This window comes from Alosa sapidissima, chromosome 2 (assembly GCF_018492685.1).
Source record: "Alosa sapidissima isolate fAloSap1 chromosome 2, fAloSap1.pri, whole genome shotgun sequence".
NCBI classification, from domain to species: Eukaryota; Metazoa; Chordata; class Actinopteri; order Clupeiformes; family Clupeidae; genus Alosa; species Alosa sapidissima.
The window spans coordinates 9,237,784-9,255,996 of record NC_055958.1 but is presented as its reverse complement, the minus strand read 5'-3'; the positions used below and the strand labels follow the sequence as shown (position 1 = coordinate 9,255,996).

At 38.6% G+C, this 18,213-nt stretch overlaps 1 protein-coding gene across 1 annotated transcript in view; it reads right to left on the bottom strand.

The window, feature by feature from the left end:
* The window catches only part of dab2 (DAB adaptor protein 2), a 235,420-nt gene extending 217,480 nt beyond the window's left edge, over window positions 1–17,940 (bottom strand). The window contains exon 1 of the mRNA XM_042066207.1: window positions 17,804–17,940. The gene's annotated coding sequence lies outside the window, so the exon portion shown is untranslated. The remainder of the gene's footprint in view (window positions 1–17,803) is intronic.
* Window positions 17,941–18,213: the final 273 nt, after the last annotated feature.

Genomic DNA, 18,213 nt, shown 5'->3' with positions numbered 1-18,213 from the left:
TACATATCATGAATGGTACTCCCAAAAGGTGTTATTTTAGATAGATTGTTGCAGGGCTATACGTCTTCGTGCATGGGCCTACTGGCCTACTGGTTAGCGCTTCGGACTTGTAACCGGAGGGTTGCCGGTTCAAACCCCGACCAGTAGGCACGGCTGAAGTGCCCTTGAGCAAGGCACCTAACCCCTCACTGCTCCCCGAGCGCCTGCTGTTGTTGCAGGCAGCTCACTGCGCCGGGATTAGCATGTGCTTCACCTCACTGTGTGTTCACTGTGTGCTGAGTGTGTTTCATTAATTCACGGATTGGGATAAATGCAGAGACAAAATGTCCCTCACGGGATCAAAAGAGTATATATATATATATATATATATATATATGTCTGTTAACAACTAATTGCCATCATCGTGAAGCATGTATAAAGTGGTTTTTGAAATATCATGCCCTGTGGATGATTCTGCCATTTTTATAGCTAGAACAGTAAACTTTCCCATTTATATCATGTTTCTATTGTTGAAAATGTTGTTTCACTAGGTTTTTACGTGGGTTAGGCCACTGCACATCCAAATAAGTACCCTTAACGACCCACAGGCCATCAGTCTCCATAGGATGACATAAGAAAACTCGACCCCCTACCTGGTGGGCCCAAATATATTTTCATCTTCCTAAAAATGTCTCACCTCCATAAATGATTGTTTAAACACAGATATTTGTGCATTTACTTAAAATACATGGAGTTATAGCCTGACATATGTCATTAAAGCTTGTTTTGCTTTCCATGTAAACAAGCATGCGATATAAAAATCTGGGATTGTGGAGAACACTAAATGGTCTACTGAATAAGCATTAAGTCAAACTTTTAAATGAAAAACTCATTAATAATTGAAAAAATTCAACTGCTAATGAAGTTTACTTTTGAGCATCAAAACTTGTTTATCGCCTGTAACTCTGTGATAAAAGGACATAGCAGGAAGATATTTGGCTGATAGAAGGAATTAACATGCTTTATGTTTTGACCAAAGGACGTCTGTCTATCATCATTACACTCGGAGAAAACTGGAATGTTTCATTCGTCCCATGTTTCAATCGTCCTGGCTCTCCCCTACATGATAAGCATAAGCAAGCTTATTGTTCTTAGCAGACGCTTTTGTCCAAAGCGACTTACAGTAGCGTCAATAAACATTACACTTTAACATGAAGCCTTATCAAAAATACAAATATAAAAGACTAAATAATAAAAAAAATCTGAACACAGAATAATGGCAATAACCTTAAACATATACAAACCACAACACACTACCATGCTATTACTGCGCTTGACTGGCCAGACAATTAGTCTGACCTAAGAGGAAAATGAGAGACACCAGACCCAACAATGCAGATGACTTTAAGGCCACTATCAAAGCAACCTGGGCTTCCATAACACCTCAACAGTGCCACGAGCTGATTGCCTCCATACTATGCCACACTGATGCAGTAATTTGTGCAAAAGCAGCCCGACCAAGTATTGACTGTATAAATTAACTATTTTAGATTAGTCAAATTAGTCAGATTAGTTCATTTCTTTTCAAAGGTCGACATTTCTGGATTATAACCTCTTTAGTCTAACATTTTGAGATACTGATTTTTGGTTTTCATGAGCTGTAAGCTGTAACCATTAAGGTTATAAAAAATAGCTTTAAATATTGCACTTTATATCTAATGAATCTAGAATATATGAAAGGTTAATTTTTTTAGACCCACCTGTATGGCAATAGCTAGAACTTACTTTTACTATATTATACTTTAACACAGTAACTATACTATATAATTATACTTATATACAGTAACACGTACCCTCCAGAATTATTGGCACCTCTGCTAAAGTTGACTAAAAACCGGTATAAAAAATAATGTTTTGGTGATTTATTGCAATCTCACAATGAAAACAATTAGGAAAAATCCAACCTTGAAGCGAAGTAAAAAGGAAAATCTCATAAATAAATAAATATTTTTAAGAAAAACAAGTTGCTCACAATTATTGGCACTCCTGCTTGTAATACCTTCTTAAGCCTCCCTTTGTCAACAAAACAGCTTGTAATATTCTCCTAAGAAACCCCATAAAGTTGGAGAATACAAAGCAAGGGATTTACATGGTCTTGTGTGCAAGCACACACACACACAGTTTGAACTGGCAATATGTCACTTGTGATTGTGGCATTGGTATAGGATACCTATGGTTGAACCACAGCTGTGGGTATATCCTTTACAAACCCCACCCTTACTCATGCCATATTGCTGAAATGGGGGCTTTGAGTCCTGCCTTTTCATCCCAAACGTGGCTTCCCAGATAATGTATTTCCACACTATCTACTGAAATCATATCAAGGGCTGATAAAAAAAAAAGACAACATAGGGGTTGAAACAAAAACTATTTTACATGCCTTGATTTTGGGAGCCATTTATAAAATATACGAGGTTTGAAGGAAATCTGAGACTGCAGCAGTAACAACTTTATCTAATTTTGACATGGAATTGACCAAATATACAATTTTTTTATTTTCTGTAATTGTGGTGAAAAAGGGCAAATTAAAATGTCCAACATTCCATTGATAAAAGCTATGAAAGGGGGAAAATATCCAAGGTAGAGGCTGACCGATTAATCGGCCAATATTTGCCATTTTTATTTGTTTGTTTATTTCATTTGAATATTAGGCTGATACATTATGCAATATTTCTGTTCATAGAGAAAGAAAATGTGACCGTCACTACTTTGGATAGGCTATTAATAGTGAGCCTTTAGCTGATAATAGTAAGGGAGAGCTGATAATAGTAAGGTACCCTTACAAAAATTAAATGTTTGTGGCAAATTTGCAGCAGGTGAATTTGCGGCAACTGAAATTTCTGTAAGGGTAGGGATGGGTAGCCTGCTGCATCATCCACGGGGTTAAATTATTATAGACCATATTGATAAGCTCCGACGTTATCAATTCTGTTTTTGTTGTCATAGTCTGGTCAGTTTGGGGCAAAAATGGGGTCAAGGCTGCAAATCATGATTAACATTTGAGCCAATGTTTTTCTGTTCATTTAGGGCCCAAAAAAAAAAAAAATGCAAGGAAAAAAATTAGGCAAAAAATTAGGTGGGGGAAGGCCCTGAAACAGCCACGCCAACTTTTTAGACCTGAAATCCCGAAGGTCGCAGAGAGTTGGTTTTTGGCTTAAAAGATGCAGAAGATGTGAAAAAACTTTTTATCACTGAATCAATCAGTGCCCAAGCCACCTTTTTCTGTAAATCTACTCATGAAAGCCATGCAGTTTGTTGAAAAGCTCTAAATCTACAACCTTCTAAGAAACAATGTAAACCAAGTGAAAGTCCAAAAATGATAGGTTTTTGTAAGGTGACAGCAGTTATCACACGTGATGAAGACCATGGAGCGACTGGTTTTGGGGATACTCAGACCCCAGGTACGCCATGCACTAGACCCGCTACAGTTTGCATACCAGGAGAAAGTGGACGTGGACGATGCCATCACATATCTCCTACACAGGATGCATTCCCACTTGGACAAGGGGAAAGGTGCTGTGAGAATCATGTTCTTTGACTTTTCCAGTGATTTTAACACCATCCAACCCCTGAGACTGGATGACAAGCTCCTGCAGATGGGTGTGGATGCTCTGCCTCTGAACTATTTTTTCAGACACCCCACAGCCGCGTATAAACTTCCGCTCAATATTTGAACCTGAAGCATAGACGGTGGCGCAGTAATATCAACGTGCAATGAGTCTTCCAACAGAAATCAATGGGATTTTACAAAATGCCAAATAAAACACGACACACCACTCGGTGAGTTGCACAGTTTTGAAAACGAACGTTAAGAGTTGTTTTAGGACATGTTTGAGCATGCCTGTTGGCAGCCACTCTGAGTAGTCAAAGGCGATTCAAAACGAGTCAGAAACAGTCTGATAAACAATACAATACAGCTGTTTCGAACGGAAAGTCAACAGTAGAGGTCAACTACATTTCTTCTATCCCAGATTCATCTGATCCATCCAAGTAAGTTCGGTAACTCAGAATAAATTCCATAGATTTAGGTGGTTCTCAAAGCTAAAATATAGATTTTTGCGACAGTTCAGCGACAGTTTGTTGTTATTAATTTTTTGCATCAATATTTAAATATAAATGTTGGTGTTATAAAAGGAGCCGAGATACAGAATTCTGGGTCTAAAAAGTGGGCGTGGCCGTTTCAGGGACTTCCCCCACCTAATTTTTTGGGCTCCTTGCATTTTTTTGTTTATTAGGCCCTATATGAACAGAAAAACATTGGCTCAACTGTTAATCATTTTTTGCAGCCATTTGCCCTAAACTGACGAGACTATCCGGAGAAGTCTGTGTGCAAGGTGGAACTGTTGTTGCACACACACACACACACACACACACACTGCAGCTGCAGACACAGAGCTGATAAGTATAAGTATATATACTCTTTTGATCCCGTGAGGGAAATTTGGTCTCTGCATTTATCCCAATCCGTGAATTAGTGAAACACACTCAGTGAACACACAGTGAGGTGAAGCACACACTAATCCCGGCGCAGTGAGCTGCCTGCAACAACAGCGGCGCTCGAGGAGCAGTGAGGGTGCCTTGCTCAAGGGCACTTTAGCCGTGCCTACTGGTCGGGGTTCGAACCGCCAACAAGTCCGAATCGCTAACCAGTAGGCCACGGCTGCCCCCTCCATTCTGATCAGAATGATGGCAGAAAAAAACTGTGTTCAAAAGCATGGTTAACCTACACTTTCCTAGAGTTGATGCTGACAATTCCCCTTCTAATTTTAGAGCGGAAACTCGAACAATTTGTCTAAATGTCCAGCAACAAAGTGCACATAACTTAGTGCAGTTTCCTTTCCTCTAGCCTCGTTGACACCATATGGGTCTTCCCAGGCCACCTTGTCCTGTCTGTTCTACAACGTCATCGCTAGTGGCTTGTTTCCTTGCGTGTAATATGACCTTTTCTCTATTTTTGTGATCACTTGATCATGTCCATTAGGCTTGTAACAGTATCTAGCCTACCAACAAACATTATATTAAAAACACATTTCAGAACAGTTTTGGGAAGGTAGTTAAAACTATAAAGCATTTCCGGAGGAACTGCGAAAGTGTGCTTGCTCTGGTGTGGTCACTAACGTGAGCACACAGTGGAATATGCTACGTTGAACCTGGCATGATCAAAGAATTCTAACAGTGCCTCATTTTTCAAAATTGGGCGTACAGGTCAAAGGTTATGTGCATTAACATACATCCGAAATGGCAAAAAGCATTTTTCCTAGATGCAGCGACCCCTAGGTCAAAGGGCACCAAATTATGTGTGTGGCCTCACAATGGAGTCCCGAGTCCCTGTACCAAGTTTTGTTTTGATAAATGAAAGACGCCAAATGTATTGTGCGTCCTCGGGATATGGCTTGTGTCTATATACCAAGTTTGGTTTCAATATGTGAAAGCGTTCCTGAGATATGACCATACTTCCTGTTTGTTTTGATAGCCTATTGATGCAACCCAGAATAAAGGAATGTCCACCACATCCAGTGTTTTTTTGTGAATATATTTTACTTAAGTCATTAAATGTAGCAGGATGCTCATAAACACGTCTCTTATAGCCACAATAGGAGCAATTTTACCAACACCGTATTTTGGGTGGCCCACGATGACCCAGTCGTTTCCCTGCCTGGCCCACTTGGTAATGAAGTTGAATAGCCCAGCTCTAGGAGTAGGTAATAATTGGAGAGAAATTGTTATAACCTCTAAATTTGAGGTTGCAGTTAACGCTAGTCAGATGCATTTTGTCTACACAAGCTGACATTTACACAACATTTCCAAGTGATTTTAATCCATTTCAAGGACATGGTTTTAACTTTTTATGTGTAGGCCTACATGAGGATGTATATTATTTGCATGACATTAAATGTAGTCTACTGGAAAGATTTTTAATTGTGAACTATGTCATAGAAAAAAAATCAGGTTTTGAGGTTTTGACCATTCACAAACACAATAAATCTCAATCTCATAAGCAAGGTAAGACAGGATACAGAGCTTACACTCTCGCTGTTAAATGGGTGTAGCATTAGGAATTATGTATGATGGGTGTCGACAGTAAATTAGACATTTTAAGAGGGCAGCATTATTGTTCACGAGTTATAGAAGTGCTCTATCATGCAGTTTTAATCTTTCTAAGCAAATTTTGTGACAATAACTGGCATACATTGCTTGATAACATGATGACAAACGTTATAATACATGTAAATAATTAATCACTGGTTTTAAATGCATTTTCAGAGACCACTAGCTGTCTTATAGTTGGCTAGTAACTTAAACTTTAAACTCCATAGCTAGCCCATAGTAGGCAAACAACATCTACAGTGTCCAAACATGTAGCCTTAGCAAGATATTTTGATTAGGAAAAGAGCCTACATTCCTCCTAAAAGTAGGCTAGTAAAGTTAGCCCTTTCATTTGCTTTGTTTATTACTGCTAATATATAAAGAATATGTATCCTTTAAACCTTTTCGACTCCACACAGTAATAATAGTAATAGGCATAACAGTGGCATTAACTATACCAAATACCATAAGTAGTTTTTTCCTACCAGTTTGCTGTTTTTTTGCTGCTCTTAACTCTCTTGCCAATTCCAGTTACAGTTCCTGCTCGTTCTATCGTCTAACTTCAGGGGCAAATTTTCGATGCTCTGGAGTAAACAACCTTTTTAATCGATAGTTTTTCTCTTCAGTGAGCGATTACCAGCTCATTCTTGTAACAGAGATGGCTGTTTATTGTCCCTAGGTTTACAGAAACACCTATTCATATTCATGAGTATGGAGATGCAGTTAAACTCTGGCGACAACTGCTTGTCTATTACATGGCCCAGAATGCCTTGCATGTCTTTACAACAAAACAACACAATAATACATAATTTCCCATAAATATATCAATTTACATACTTGTAACATTTTTACCCTGCTGAAAAAAAAAGCCTGACCAGCTAAAGATGGTTTGCTGGTTGACCAGCTTGTTAACCAGCTTGTTTGATCACCCTATGATGGTTGACCTGCTAGACCAGCAAAACTCTTGTGAGAACATACTTTCAGCTGGTTTTCCCAGCTTATTATGGTAATTCAGATGGTTTTGCTTGTCGTACCACCTCAAGCTGGTCATTTTAGCTGGTTTATAGTGCTGGTCTAACTGGCCATGCCAGCTTATGTTGGTCATTCTAGCAAACCAGCATGACCAGCTTGACAGGCTGGTCACCAGCATGACCATCTTGCACCAGCTGTATCCCACAGGACAGGCTGGTCACACCAGCATGACCAGCTTCCTCAGATGGTCACGCCAGCATATCCAGCTGGTGGCCCAACCAGCTACACCAGCAAAGACCAGCAAGACAAGGTAGTCGAGGAGCATGCTAGTAGACTGCCAATTATCCTGTTGAAGATGAAACTTTGGGATGTTCTAGACCCAAATTCGACCACTATAAAAATAGCTGAATAAAGGTTGAACTGGAGTCGATACATCATCATCTCATGCCACATTCTCAACTTTGATTTGCTGCAAAACAGTATTTGCACATTTTCGCTGTTTCAACGTTAGACATTGACAGCAATTTGACATGATTATATTGAACAGTTGATAGTGATTCAATGTTGATGCTATCTGGGTTAATTGTTTTATAAAACAAAACAAAAAAAAACACCTTGCCTTTCATTATTGTCTTGTGCATAGACACTGAGATGGTCTCTGGAGGTATGTTTCCAGACCCCTAGAGGACGCTCCAAGACTGCCGCACTAAGGCAGAAAGTCGTAACTTCGATTTTGGCGAAAATGAGTTTTTGTCATTATTAGGACAATACTGCCCTACAAAGCCAAAAGGCAGTAATTGACCAGAGTGTCAAACTGAGAAAAATGACTTTAAAGTTTTTGTTTTGTCTACACACATGTATTATAGGTAGAGCAATGGAAATCTGGTGACTTGTTGCCCTGATGAAGAAATGTGTGTATATAAAAAAATATTGTGCTCAAAGTTGACCTTTGACCCTTATTTGTCAGATACTGTACTCGGCCTTTGAATTATGTACTAAAAATAAGGAGTCGTGCAAAGGCAAAAGCCAGTAACTGACATATAATCAATATTTGCTTACCACCATATAGAAGATCACCTTCAATAAAGTCTAAATCATGGCATTTGTTTTAGATGACACACATTACTTAGACATTTATTTGTTGTTATCCAGTGCTGGGAGTGCATTCAGTTGGAGACAATGCGTAGACTAAATAACTTCAATTTTGTGTGCAGCAAAACCAACAGGGTGACTGCAGATAGGTGACACAAGAGTGTACCGTATGAATAAATACAACAACTATCTCTGATAATTAAAAACAATAATTTATTTGAAAGAGAACGCAAAGATATCAAATTAATGGATGGATTAAAATTCATGTATGGAGATAAAAACAAGTGAATTGAGGTTTCTTATGACGGTGGGCATAACATAAGCAATGTAATTTCCATTGTTTTGGATGCAATAAACTTGACTTGAATTATGCTGTCACTCCTCCACAAGAAGTGAGAGCCAGAAAGCCCTTCTATTGGGGGGCATAAGAGGACAACATTTTTTTACAGTCTTCTTTCTTTGTCTCCTCAATGCCCCAGTTACTGCCTTTTGCCTTTGCACGACTCCTTATTTTTAGTACATAATACAAAGGCAGAGTACAGTATCTGACAAATAAGGGTTAAAGGTCAATTTTGAGTACAAGATTTTTTATATACACACATTTCTTCATCGGGGCAACAAGTCACCAGATTTTCATTGCTCTACCTATAATATATTTGTGTAGACAAAACAAAAAACTTTGAAGTCATTTTTCTCAGTTCGACACTCTGGTCAGTTACTGCCTTTTGCCTTTGTACGGCAGTATGGTTTTGGGAGTTACTGTGAACACAACCCTCTATTTTTTTTAAAAAACAGTCAAATTGAGTATAGATATTTATCCACATGATAAAGGAAGTCTTTAATATCCCAAAAATGACAATAACTCATTTTTGACCAAAAATGCAGTTACTGCCTTTTGCCTTTGTAGGGCAAAATAAACATACGTTTTATCATGTAGACAAACCTCAAGTTTCAATTCGGTTGTTTTTTGGGAGAAATAAGATTATATTTTTGCCGTAACTTCAAAAAGCCTAGGGGAAACTGTGGCAGAAGCCCGTAACATCAGATACGGCTTTATGCCTTCCTTTCACGCTGCTAACACTCAATTGAAGTTACGGTGCGAAGTTATGGCAAGCTGCCTTCTAACCGACCATCAACGTGAAGTTTGCTTTATGAGGGTGACACTGCCATTATAGATAAAAATGTATTTAACATCATTTGCAATAAATGAAAGGACACATGAGTATATCTTTCTTAAACAGTTCAATTAATTACTGATACTTATTAAAATATAACTTATGTAAAGGAAATCTATTAATTTTAAGATAAATTACGGTCGCCCCAAATGACTTTAAGGTCGTTGCCCTATTCATTTGAGTTTAAAAGCACTAAAATAACTTCAAACAAAGATTTCACACACATGCATGTGTAGACTACACTCCAAATGTTTAGAAAATAGCCAAATATATTATTATTTCAAGTATTTTAAAAATGGGCCTCTCAAAGGCCTTATACGTCATTGACCCAATTACATATTTATTTTACTCATATAATCCATAAAACTGATTTAAAATGTGTAGATATAGTATCCACTTATTCATGTTATACCAATGAATTATATTTCAACCAAAATGGACAAACATTATTTTTTTTTAATTTACTACAGAATTGAATATGGTTGGTTACCCCACATGATGAAAAACAGCAAGCAATTAAGACTATTCAATGATTTTGATAGTTAAAACACATTTAATGAAATTTTATGAAGAATCAGCATATCCATTTCATTTCACACATTTCATAACATTAACAGTCTCCTCACTATTAGTCAGGATTAGGGGTGGGCGATATGGACAAAAAATAATATCTCGATATTTTTTGTGATTTTGACGATAACGATAATTAGTCTATCCTTTAAAAAAAATTGTAGAAGTCTGAATTACTTTACAGCTCATTAATAGCATAGCATCAATACAATAATAACCAATAACCTATCCTGTGACTTTTTAACCAAATCAACCAATGCATTGTCACTCTATGACACATTTCCAATTTTGCCCACTTGTGTGGCAATGGCATAGTCTAGCCAGCTACATTAAAAGATGACTAGGCCTAACAGTTTCCCAACAGAAAGTCTGAAGCTGAAGTTCCTTTCAAAAACCTTTACTTAGGATTCACTGTAAAACTAAGCAGACCAACAGAGTACATCTAAGTTATTTCTTTCGATGTTTTGTTTTAAGAGAAATCATGTAGGCTAGCATTCCAAGTTACAGAATAGAAACTAATGCATTAGCTTATGGCTAATGTATATGAGAAATCCCATAGAGATGCTAACGGTTAGCATAATCGATACACGTAGATATTTAGAGCGAACTTCAGTCCATTTACAAAAGGGTTACATGAGAAGAGTTCTTTTTTTACAACCGACTATTAAAATACTCAAAGGCAAATGTTTTCTTTTTTTTACCATGTCGGAAAAAATGTGACTGTCTCATTAATGCTACGTGAACAGAAGTAGCTGCACAAAATCCCAAGTAGGTTACGTCTGGATCTCGCTACACAAAATAAACATTAGGCCTGCGTGTGACAACGTGGACCCACTAGCGATCATGTGACACTTGCTCTGCTGCAACGGGGCTTCTCTTGCATACACCTCCTGGATTTAGTGAATGTATGGGGTTTCAATGCGTGATTTTGAGTGTTTTTCCCCATAAGTAATTTAAATACTCGATAATGTAAATTTGCACATCGTTAAAACAACAATCACGATATTATCGCAGACGATATATATCGCCCACCCCTAGTCAGGATATTAGGCAAGATAGTCAGCTCTTGCTACAGGATCTGCATTGATCCGCTGCCTGTAGTGAGCAGTCTTTTCTTTGCTTGTTAGTGGGGCCATCTAGAAAAAAAGTATATTTAAACATACACAGAGTTAGAAAAGGAATTAGAAAAAGTAGAATGAATGCTTAATATTCACACATTTCTCTGATAAAAACATAATAATCAAAAAGTAGTAAGCTTAGTCCTCTCTGAAGTAGGATGGAAATTATTGAAATTTAGAAAATATATGTGGTGAAATGTTGAAAGTTATTTAAAACAACTAAATGCATATAATGAATGAAAACATTTGCATACAGAAACTACAAATACATGATATGTGTTTTCTATCATTTAAGCAATCAGTGGCGGTCGCCCCACATGATGCTCGGTCGCCCCAGATGATGTTTAAGTTTAATCAAGTATAACAGGCTAATGCTTAGCTATAGAACCCAAGCTAGCTTCTTCTCACCACATATCACTGACAAATTTACATTAAAAATAAAGATTTGCGTATAAAACGTATTATTTACAGTTTTAGGTTGGTCGCCCCACATGATATCAAAATGTGACGTATACACTGCAGCAGTTTTAAAGAGGATTTGTTTGTAAAAATGAAAGTGACTACTCACCTGCTAGTCGTCTCTGTGGGACCCTTACCATGAGGCTGGCTGATGCAACATCCTCTTTGAGATGATTGTCAAAATAAAAGTCCCTTAATTGTATTTTCTTGATGGTCGCCCCAGATGATATTTCAGACAATGAACATCTTCGGACAAGATTTGTTTGTTTATTATGATTGAAATGTGTGTACAAATGTTTCATAACTTTGTCAATCAATGGAAAACAAGTTTAAAATTATGCCAAATAGGGTAAGGATTATATTTAAATTATTTTAGTTTGATTTAAAACCAGTTGTCCAAACAGAAGTCAAGGCCGGACGGTCGCCCCACATGATGTTGTTTTCACACTTCAGATGGCAGAAAATGACCAATAGCCAATTATTTTTAAAGAAATAAGAGTGGGCATATGTATAAGGGAGATGGTAGACATACATGTTATAATTTTATTCATTTTAATGTTTATTAATTGGTAAAAAGTTCAGTCGGACAGAAAAAGCAAGAGTCACGTCTTTGACCCATTGCCAGCTGGCGTTATGTCTAGGCTATGCATTATTCAATTAAATCACCTCAGACACACTAACTTCAATAAAGTGTATACAGTAGCCTACATGTTTTGCAGTGCTTGCTTTTTGTTAGATTGATGGCTTTGAAACGTAGCCTTGCCTAAATGCCAAGGACAAGGAATGATTATGCTGGTGCATTAAAAGATAGGGCCTAGGCTAATCTTGATCACTCAAGTAACAAGTAACAAGCGGTGTTCAGTAACAAGCGGTGCATTAGAGCATGGCTTGTAGCCTAGGATATCTTAATTCACATCCCAGCCCGTAATACAAGGCTACATGTCAACTAGAAAAAAAATGTTAGCTCTCGCCAGCAAATGACGGTCATTGAAAACTAGGCGAGTTTGTTGGAGCCGCAACGACACACCTTCCACATACACACACACACATCAGCAGCAGGAATGTAGTAATTTAGAGCCTACCTTTAGTTGAACCCTGGTTAAAATCCATACCAAACAACCGACGAGAAAACAAATCCATTAAATCTGCCACGAGTTTTTAAAACTTGCTGCCGGCTAGTCAAAACTCCCAAGTTGTTACAGGCTGTCAATTCTATCAATGCAATCCTAAAGTTTAGTGTAGCTGCAGGTTAGTTGGGAAATTAAAGCTAGTCGCAAAGCAGGCAGCTTTAAATTGCAGTAATATAAAATGACCAAATAAAGGCAACCGATCACATCCTAATCTACCCAATTTGTGTGGGAGAACTTTGTTTTATCTGCATTTTATCTTTTTACTTGCAGATGTTTTATCATCTGCAAGTTTCCATTCTATGCAGGAAAATGTATAGGCCTAGGCTACAGTATTTAATCATAATTTTGAAAAGACCTACACACATCAAAATGTTTTCCTGATTTCATTATAATAATGCAAATACTGCAAGTAAAATCCCAAGAAATATGAAATTTTATGTTGTTTTCACTGAAACTTTTCAGCAGACATTAAGATGCTACAATGGGATGATTCTGAAATATTTTTGCTGTTCTAGGCTGGTTATCAAAATAAACAAGCCAATGAGTCTAAATTAGTGGCTCAATCCAAACAGAAAAATGCGCTTTATATATATTAAAACATCAAAACACTAATTCTTACTTCTGACATCTGTCAGAAGTAAATGTCAGTGTGGTAGGCTACTATGAGTATGAAATACAGAAAAAAATGAAAAAACTATCATTTTCATATGATGTTGATAAATGTGAAGTCATTTTATCATAGTGAGTCCAATAGGGTTAATATTGCTTACATTTTAAGTGAAAGTTATCATTGTTATCATAACATTGTGCTATAAAATAGAAGTTAAGGTATTTTGCCTTAGTATGACCGATTGTCATTTTGTGGGCAATACTAAGGCAGAATACAGATGTGACCTACAGCTAAGAATTATCAAAACACGCAGGAAACGAGTTGAGACTGATACAAAAATATATTTATTATCCAAATTGTCAAATGTCACCAGCAGTCTCTAGAACAAGACTAATAAAAACATTCAAAATTTATTAATTCAATATCCTAAAAGTTCTGTATACATACAAGTCTTTAAAAAACGATAATGACAGTTTGGTAGGGCACTCAACATAGGCTTCAAGTTTACAAAGAGCCTCCACAAAGATCAACCAGGACGGGGTCTCCTCACAATAAATAGTGGCACACAGGACACAAAAGAAAACAAAAGAAAGGGAAATGTACGATTTACAGCACAGCAAAATGGCCTGGACCAAGGTAAGGTGCACTACAAGCTGAGCAAACAAGGTGACCACAGCAAACACTTAGGAGTGAGGAGCCCTGTTTAAGATTATTACCTTCTGGGGATTAATGTAGTACTTAAAGCTTAGGTGTGAGGGTATCACAGCTACTGTAAGAGTCTGCTAAATGTTCACAGTGTAAGTGTACTAAGTACAGAGTTATAGCAAATCTAATTCAATCTATACAACGAGTCATAGAACCCTATGGCTCAGGAGTACCAGTTTCCAGTATGGATGCGCTAAGTCAATGGGTAAACCCGTTAGTAAATCTATGAACTAATACCGCCGGGAGCATATAGACCCTATGCCCCGGAGTAACAGTCTCCCGTATGGAAATACCGTGTGAATGCACTAAGCAGCCGTCAGTAACTCTATGAACTAATACAGCCGGAAGCATAGACACTATGCCCCAGAGTAACAGCCTCCCGTATACTTATGGTAGTATGGTACTGATCTATGATTTCAAGGTTTAGTTTCAACATTGGCCCGTTGCAAGGGATTGCGCTGTAGCCTAACATAGGCCTTCAAACACCAGTATGGACAAAATCAGTGTGGCACTCAGTAAAAGAAAAACAGAACGAAAATAAACCAAGACAAAACAGTGGCTATTATCACTACCAACACAGTCGTTCCTAAAACAGATACAACCATAGTTAGTAAACTACAACCATGCGCTATGAATGCAGTAGGTGTAAACTTCATATGTTTGTACCTGCTCAGTCATTGGCAACGCTGTTGACATAAACTCACGAACCCTTGCGTAAAGCAGTCCAACCTCCGTGTGGATGCAGCTCACACTGTAACAGTTGTTAAAAAGTAGCAGTTGTTACGACTGAACTGATGTTAGTTAGTGCACTTAGAACAAAACGGGAGGTCATACCTAATAATGGACACAGCAAGGGTACGGAACCTCCAGTGTTCGTTTGGCATATCCCTTGTCCATCAACGTTACTATGCGCCCAGTCTAAAAGCATTTGTTAGGATTAAAACACTTGACTACCACAGCTACAATACATTTCTATGTCTGCTCAAACATAAATAGCATACCTGTGTGAAAGCCCTAAACCACCACAGTAGTCGTCCTAAACGAGATGCTATGCTTCATTGCTGAACTGAGGACAAGTACTCTACCAGCGACGACTCGGCAAAAGCACAGGTGCTGCCTTATGTTAATGAATAACAAACGAGATCAAACGATACTTTGCCACGGACACGAGACTTTATTCGTCCCGTCAATCACTCTGTCAAAGTAAAAGCCCCCTCCCCAAATCAACAACAGCTCCTGCTGCAGGCTACACAGAATACATTTTTTGTAGATAGATTAATACAGGTAAACACTACAAAATGTGAAAATTACAATATTATATCTATTACTCAATTGTCAGGACATTAAGATAACTTTAAAGTCATTTTTCTCAGTTTCACACTGGTGATGAACTGAACTGGAATTTGAAGTAAAGGTGATATAACAGATGTATTTTATTTCTTCTCATTGGTACAATGATTAAAATGGCTGAATTTATTAAAAGGGATACAATTGTACGTTGAAAGTGTTGTTGTTGTTACATGGGCGCCGCCATGTTGGATTTCAACAATCGGCTACGTCACTGGCATGGTAAGCTACTCCGCACTAGCACTAGCAGCCATAGCAGATAATGAGTCTGAGGCTAGCTGACATGGCTGAGGAAACTAACATTAGGCCTAGCTGAGTTACATATTGGCCATAAGCTGTTTATCATAGGCTAGCCTACATCACAAAATCTCATACAAAATGAAACCAAACTAGTGAAACAAAGGCGAACACTTTAACAGGGGAAATTAATTGGGCATGAATCATACTGAACGCTATTTTGTCAATGAGCAGAAACACACACGGCATTCAAACTATTGATAAGATGTGCACTATGGAAACTGGTCTGTAACTTTGGACGAATAAATGCCATTGACTTGACATATCCTGATATCCTGAAAAACCTTTTCTTGCTTACTTTATCGCAAACTCGGTGGGGCAGCTTGTAGTCTTTTTCAATTCGTAGAAGGGCGAGCCCACTGTCTATGTGCCATGGAGCCTAAGTTTCAACTTCGGCTTCGTTCACCCAATGCAGTCACTGGTCGCAATTACAAAGTCCGGGAAGGTTCGTTCAATCTTTTAAAGTTTTAAGTGCAGTAGCCTATCTGTCCCCTTTGGAATAATATCTCGAAGTAGCCTCAGATGAGGTCCACTACGATCCAACCTAGGAAAGGGCTAGCAGCTAAACACCTTGGAAACACTCTTATGTCAAACTCCACAAGCTAGCACTCCGACCATAGAGAGTATAAACCATGACTCCGACGATATCACAGATCGATAATAATGCGTTTACTAGCTGGTAACTAAACTACAGCGGGTCTGTAAACAGAATCCAATGTCCCTTTCTACTCACCCTGAAGCCAGTTGTTCACCGTCTCAGGGCAGATTGTTGATGCGAGGGAGTTTAACTCGCAGTGCTGCTATCCAAGAGACTCGTGCAATATCAACATCCACAAGGTAAAAATCTGCAAACGTTCCACTAACGTTAGCCTAAAATAAACGGCAAACTCGTGTATCCTCCGTGTATCTGGGGTCAACTTGGGGTGACGAAGTTTTTTAACAGTTTCAAGGGAGGGAGAGAGAGCCCGTGTGAGTTGCTGTTATGAGTGCCAGTAGTCCAGACTGCGTTAGCTTACATTGCCGTGACAATGTGTGTATAGCTTATTTGTATGCACCGTAGCTTCGCATAGGCCTAATGTAGTGGTGGTGAGTGAGTATGCAGTTGTGTGGAGGATGTACAGTAGGCAATGTGTGTGTGTGAGGGATGGAGGGAGACAGAGAGACAGCGTGCGTGTTGCTGTCTCAAGCGCCCCTTGTCCAGTTTTCTACATGACCTGTAGGCTAGGCCTACAGTAGCCTATGTTGTACATTGCACAAAATGTATACGCCCCAAAATAAACACATACATAAATAAACATATTTTCCCCGTCACTTTGGCTTCCTCGAACATTTTCCCTACGTTTCGCCACTGCTTTGAAACAGATAGATTCCAGTGTCCATGCTCCGGCAGCGCCCACACAGTCATTTTCACCCAAATGATCCTACTGAAGGTTGAGCTGGAGCCTGAAACCGATCGTCCCCCATCTAGTGGTAGTCAAGACACTACAGGCTTGTCCCTCACAGGCTCAAATGTGTAACCCATGCCATTAAAATGACTAATTTTCGTGTATACATAATATGCTGCAGCTGTTGCCTATAGAACTTCTCAGGTCCTACCATGCCAGTGACGTCATTGAAACGGGCAGCGTTCTAATACTAACAAACGCAATTTTGGTGTTGCTTAAAAAAGGCTACGTATTGATTTTTTTAATTACATTTTTTAGTGTCATTTATGTTTAATTGTCATAATCAACACATTATCAATGTTGATTATTTCAGTTCAGTTCATCTTTAAGGTCTTTTGCCTTAGTAGGGCAGAAGAGTGATCTGAATACGATGTGGTTAAAGAAGAACTCCGGGCGTTTTTTTCACACAGATCTCTTTGAGGTCACCGAGTACTGTCGGTATGAAAAAAAAATGGTACTACTTAGCTCACATCAGATCAGCAGTCAGGCAGCTACAGTGCTACATTCAGTGTTGTGCCAGTTCACAGCTTTTCTGAACTAGTTCAAGTTCAGTTCATACATGCTCAAAGTGAACAGTTCACGTTCAAAGTTCACAATTTTAATTCTGAACTAGTTCAAAGTTCAGTTCATTTTACTTTTTTCGTGAGATATTCAAATAAATACGTTTTTCACACTACAAGCTAGAAATCACTATACGTTCTTTGAAGCTGCTCATTGTAGACATTTGCTCATGACACTGCAATTGTGGGTTTCTTACCAGGTGATTAAACTTGCAGCAGTAGGCCTACAGACAAGGTAGACCAGTCTCCGTGCCATCACTTCCACTAGCCATTTATTTTTTTTTAATTGCAGCGCTTTCTCTCACTCTCGTCATTGGTCTGTCTCTCTCTCTCTCTCTCGCTCCTCCACCCCTCCGCGCTCTAGTCGTTCCCTGCTACGCGGCGTTGCTATGCCTACCCCGCTCTGCTGCAATTCATCACGGGTAACGTTGTGCGGAAGCCAGTATGCTATTCAACTATTCTCAGCCGGACACTACGTTGCCCGCAATGCATTGCGCGCACAATGTCAAAACCATTTCTGTCTGGAGATACATGATTTAAGCGACACCAGCGAGAATACAGGAGGGAGGAACTTTCTCTCGTTGCGTTTCAAAAGAGAAAACAAATG